Here is a 6324-nt window from a genome sequence, read left to right on the forward strand (position 1 = left end):
ATCAGTGTTTTGAAGCCTCCAGTAATCAGGTCTTATAATCACCTTCATCTAGGGGTTGTTCTGCTGTGTAGGCTGCTCTGTTCAGTTCTTTAGCCTGCCAGCCTGCACCCTGCCAGGGAAAGTGCCCTTCGCCCTCCCCACCGAGTCGCATGCAGCTTGGGCCATGAGAGGTGTCTGTGCAGATTTCCCCTGGGGAGGATGCTGTGTGGCGAAGGGGGAAGAGGTCAGTGTGAAAACATGTATTAATAAAACTGTTTTTTTTTCAAATCATCATGATGCAGATTAATCTGGATTCCTGATGAAGCCAAAACTGAAGATGCGGCAAAGACAAGGGAGTCCCATGGAGACACTCTGCTACTGCTTTAGAAAAACTGGTTGAGTGACCAGGTCATATCCAGCAAGACCTGAGGAGAGGAGAGTTGTTACGCAGGTCCCCGATGTGCCTGGATACAGACACAAGGACTTGTGTCCTGAGTACAGGCTTGTACTACAGAGGGAATGAGAAGACCGCTGGGCTTCTAAGGTGCATCTGTTGAGTATGTACAATGTTTTGCAGTCAACGCTGGCAAGAGTCAGGGTAGCTTTTCTGGTACAATGCAGACCAAAACTGTCAAATGGTGAGGCAGACAAAGCATGAGGAGAAAAACGATAGCGTTCTTGCAGGTTCGAGTCTCAGCTGTAAGCCTCTCCTCACTGGTGTTTATTGAAGAAAATAAACTTGTATTTTGGAGAGGCAGGGAAAGGTGTGGTGACTTCAGTATTCAGATCCTCCTAAAGACTTCGGTGGATATGAAGACAAGGGGGAGGGCCTTATGTCAGTCCAGAAGGATCCAGGTCCAATGGAGGATTGAGAGGAGCAGGAGTAGAGACCCCTCAGAGGTGGGAGGAAAGCTTCGTACTAAAGACCTTTAATGCCATTGTGCAGCAGCCTGGCAGAGGGAGTTTGCCTTGCAAAGTGTGGAAGCTGCAGATGAGATTCCCAAGCAATTCTGTAACTGAGTCTGCCCACACCAGAGGAAACATTTCTGGGCAGTGACAGCAGGTGATGCAAATGCTGTCATCACTCTTAATCGTGTTTGCTGCAGCCAGTGCAACCAAGAGCAGGGACATGTTGTATTGTGTTCTGTGCAGGGAGAGCAGCAGAGAGTTCCTATGGAGGTGTGCCCGTCACTGGCTGGGGTGGAGAGCATGGAGGATGTAACACTGTAGGGCACCTGGGGAGAAAAACAGGGCCCATCCATTCCAGATAACCTCTCTCCCTTCCCAGTTGGATTCTCGCCTCCTGCTTCTCTGCAGTTCCCCCTCCAGGCAGGAGCTGCAGGTCCTGGTGCCCCCAGGGCAGAGGTGGTGTTTCTGAAAGCAGATCCAGGTGGGGCAAGGACAAGAGCAGGGATCGGAAGAGATGACACCTCCAGCTGACTCCTTCCCCACTGCACCAGTCCTGGCCCTGGCAGCTCCCGAGACTGTCCCTTGCATGGGTGCTCCTCTCTGCAGGTTAGCTCATGGATGGCAGCACCCCAGAAAACTCCTGCTCCTTCCTGAGAGCCTTGGGAAGCACAGACGTACCAGCGGGTCACAGGAAATAGGGTTATTTGTTACCATCTGGATTAATCCTCCCCAAAATTACATTTACCTAGGGTTGGAATGGAAACCTCTAAACCCAGATGCCACAGCAGATTTGGCTTGCTTGGAACAGAAGAATGCTCAGTCCTGGGAGGTGCTCTTTGGTGTATTTCCCTTGTTCTCTGTGGCTTTCCTCTGTCTGCCTTAGCTGTGGGCTTTCAGTAGTGCCGGGGCCCTCTAGGCAGACGGTCAGGAAGGATGAAGAGCTGCATAGTTTCTCTAATTGAATACCAAGGCACGCTCCCATGTTTGGACCCAGCAAAGCTCAGAGGCAGAGAGGTAAAGTCCTGCTTCCGCAGGAGCGAGATGGCCTCAGTTTTCCTCAGCCAAACAGCTTGAGCTGGACATTGCCTCTGGGACCTGTGGTGGGGTTCAGTACAGAAGCAGTGTTTCAAAAGAGGCTCTGAGCAGGCTGGATCTGGATCTTCTCCTGTTTGAGGCTTTCATACCAGGCTTTCATACCCTGGCTTTTGGGGATCAGCAGCAGCCAGGCTGCCCAGGCTTCTGGGGGACTGGTGGTTGTCTTTCAGCCCATAAGCCTTCCACAGGCTCAGCTGACTCCTATGTCTGTTGGGCTCTGACCTCTTGGACCGTGGTGCTGCAGTATCCCTGCTCCTGACTGGGGCCGCATCGCTCCCAGGAGAGGTTAGTGAGCCTGGGAAGGGATGGCCAAGGGACGGACGAGGTCCTTTACAGCCAGCTGCTTCTTTTTGAGAAGGAAGCAGCTGGAGGAGCATGTATCTTCCTTAGTGTCCCACCCAACGGTCCTTCACGGACCCTGCCAGAGGCCGAGCAATCACTGTCCTTGGGTTTCCACATCCTGCTTTAAACACCCTGGTTTGTTGCTGCTCTTGGCACCTCCTGGGCTCTGCCTCCTGCCAAGGCCTGTTCGGAGAGCTCCCAAAGCTGGCTTTGCCCCGGCTCCCAGAGTGTTTCCAGAGCAGGGAAATGCACAAGAACAGCTCTAGGTGTCCTTCCTGCCCAGGGCAGCATAACTTCTGGTGATCCCAAGAGTCTTTCTCACGTTTTCTCCCCGCCTAGCACCTAGTTTTCCGGCAAACACACCTCACAGGGGAAGGCCACGTGTGGAGGAGCAGGGCTGTGTTGAGCCCGGCTGCCACGTGAGCACCTCGAGAAGGGAGGGATGTCTTGGCTGGGGGCTGGGGAAGCAAAGCTCATTAGCTTTTTGGCACTCGTTTTGAAGAATTAGTTTTTAGAAATCAGTTCGCCTCGGGCGGGAGGTGCGGGCGGTTCCTTCCACTGAACTGCACCGCTCACTCGGAGATCCCAGCGCTGCTCCTCCACGCAGGGAGACAGGCACACACCTGCACATACACACGTATGCATGTGGTACCCGGCCTGGGGAAGGGGCAACCCCCTCAAAGGTGGCAAGGGGGCTCAGCGCAAAGCCTTATCAATCCTGCATGTCTGCACCCCACATCGATACCATCAAAGGCACCTATAGGGTCACACACCCATGTTTCAGGTGTCAGACAGAGTCTTTAGCCAATGCAGAGCCCCAGTCCCACTTTCACCACCCTCAGCTGTCCACTCTTCCACGCTGGCTCCATCGCTCCTTCTCCCACCTCTTTTTCTTCCAAAGTAATCTGCTGTGGACGCAGACACCCCCTGGTCTGGCCACAGCCTTCCCTGCTGCTGCCATTCTGGATGTCCTTGCAGCTCCGTAGATGTCCATTGCCGCTAGCAGCAGTGTCTTGACCCTGTAGAAGACAAGGTGCTGGGATGCTGGGCAAGCGTCCTCTCAGAAAGGCCACAGCGAAACTCATCCTGCTGGCCCCTGCCAAGGTGAAAAAAAAATACCAATCAAGCCCAATGCACTATGCAAATAAATAGTTAAACGTGGAAGCTGTCGGTGGAGTGTGCGTTTGTGCTAGGAGCTAGTATAAGAACAAAAAAAAATTACGGATGTCCGCAAACAGGCAGTGACTGACTTCTGGCAAAGGGTTTGCTTGGATAAAAGAAGAGAGAGGAAACCACTTACCAAGCTGGGTTTGGTGCAAGAACCAAACCCTGTGGGTGGCCTGGAGTCTCCATGCAGACCATAAAGGGTAGGTCTGATCTGTGGGACTTGCAGCAGAAGACATCCATGTTTGAGGTGATATGGAAATTTCTGAATAATGGTGTGCTGCTAAGGGGAATGGTCTTGGGAGACTGAAAAAAATAAAGCTCTTTCAAGAGCAGCAGGATTTGTAAAGCTTCTAGAAGTTTCTATAGGCTTTTGTCCTTATTTCCAGGTACACCTCGGGGGAGTAACCTACCTTGTCTGTCACCACAAAGTCCCCTCAGTACTGCTGGCTTCTGCCTGCCCCCTCGCTATTGCCTGCCAAGGGCAGCATGTGCTTTGGGGTGTTGGCTACCAATGCATGTGCCCCAGGTGAAACAGAACAAACAACAGCAGTAATTCAACTCTCTTCTTCATAGCTTATTTTTCAAATAAAAAAAAAATTTTAAATATATTTACCCCTTTGCCAAGGTGGCTAGCATGTTCTGGGGAGGGAGAGAGGGAGGGATGGGTGGATGGATGGATAATGCTGTTGTGTAAGCTGTGTATTCTTAGAAAATCAGACAAAAATGTTTTTTTATTTTCTAAGAGGACACATTCCATTAGATTATCAAGCCAAGCTTTCATCTCACCCGAGGAAGCTAGGATAACAGCAATTAGTAATAATAACCAATAATGCCTTTCTTTGGTGAAATGTCACTGCTGCTGGTGGGATTCCCATGAGCTGTGCTTTCTGATACCTGTAAGAAACAGCTAGGTTCCCTTCTGTAATGGTGACCTCAGAAATTGGTGTGCAGCCAGGTGCCACCACCAAGTACAAGACCAATAGCAACAATCTGCAGGAGTTTCTGACCGAGGAGGCACCCAGCTGTGCCACTGTCTCTTGTTTTGGGGCTGAGGGTGGCTGCAAGACAAGGGCAGGAGGGGAGGCAGTGGAAGGGCAGCTCCAGGAGCACCGCAGATGTGGCCCTGTGAAGGAGCCGAGGGAGCACTCCTGGGGCTGAGGGAATGATGGCAACTTGGAGAGATGCACAAAGAGCCCCCTTGCCCAGCTCCTTGTGACAGACAGGGTTGTACCGGAGGTCAGAACCTCCAAAATGATTCAAACTGCCAGGAAGGCTGTACCTTCTAATAACACCTGAGCAGCACTGGTGCACTTAGGGCCTGATGACAGACCTCTGTAGAGAGAGCCCTCTAAAGACATGAGTTGAATTAGGGGTACCTGAGCTCTACAGAGAGGTGAAGGCAGGGGGAGGGAGGAGAAGCAAGGCACAGGAATTTCGCTGTGCTTTAAAAAAAAAAAAAAAAAAAGGCAACTCTTTGCAATGCAAATGTAAGAGGAGGGAGAGCATGGACCACAGCAAACATTGAGGCACCCCCACTCCTCCCTTTGAGACTACGTGCAGCTGTGGCACTGCTGAACATGCTCCTCGGGCAAACGTGCCGAGGGGCCCAGCAGCATTGCTGGCAGTGCGGGAAGCTGCACCAAGAGACCTAGAGAAAAGACACCAAAGGTAGCCCTGGCCTCTGCTGTTTAAATTGGCGTTCCTGGGGTCTGGCCCTCTTCATCATGTTTGGTGCACCCTTCTGTGTGCCACCCGTTTAGCGCCAGTGTAAGTTGACTATGGCTGGTTGAGTCTGTGAGAAAATGTGCTGTTAAGAGCTGACCGGGCCTCTGAGTGGTGGAGCAGAGTTGCTGAGACCTCTGCTAACGTGGGATTACAATAATAATAAATAACGATCTGATCTGATAACAGTGCAGCCAGAACAAATGATGTAATCTGTGGCCATGCCTGCAGCTTTCCAGAGCCAACATTTCAACTCCATTCGCTAAAGCAGCTCAAGTGCTCTGCGTGGTGGGGACACAAGGGCAGATGGATGCTCCCTGCTGCTACGACTCTACTCCATAGTACAGTTTCTGCTTCCCTGGGGCTCAAAGTCAGGGTGGTGTTGATGCATCCTGCTAGTGGTATTACCCAAGCTCTTCTCCTGGGCAGGATCTCAATTTTCAGAGATTATGAATTAATGACACACAGTGTTGGCTGGAGACTTTGTAGACATGGCAAACACAAGATGAGATATGCGCTCTCGGATCTCTAGACAAAAACTTGCAAATGTCCATTGCAGGCTAACAATTCGAAATGCTACATGACAATTTCCTCTCAATTAACTTCATTTTCTGAAGATTTAAGTGTCAGTCGGTTGCTGCAGCAGCTGCTGTGAAGTCCTTGGGTGCTTCCAGACATATGATCAGATGTTTGTCCAGCTTTCGAGATGAGTTTGAGCCTAGGGCAAAACCAGTAGGTCCAGCTGCACCTGGCATTGGGCAGCCACCACATTCCCAGTCACTTTTCCGTGCCATAATTTGATGAGACGCAGGCCGAGCCATATATGACAGTAGCTGTCCCAAAGGTTAGTGATGCCTGGCAGGATTGAGTGATGCCATTCCCTTTGCCTTGACGAGCCAAAGTGGACAGGAAGATTTTGGGAAAGGACACAGACCTCCTGACTGGCAGGCTGTGCTCCAGGAGGAAGAGATGCAATTGTTTCCCTTTCTCTCAGCAGCCAGAATCCATCACCTTTGAGAATGTGTGCAGGGTCTGTCTGCTATCTCCAGCCTTAGGTGGGTGGAGGACACCGTAACGGGCTGGGGTTAGTAGGGGACTGTTCCCCCTCAA

The sequence above is a fragment of the Caloenas nicobarica genome, chromosome 1 (genome assembly GCF_036013445.1).
Source record: "Caloenas nicobarica isolate bCalNic1 chromosome 1, bCalNic1.hap1, whole genome shotgun sequence".
Taxonomy (NCBI): Eukaryota; Metazoa; Chordata; class Aves; order Columbiformes; family Columbidae; genus Caloenas; species Caloenas nicobarica.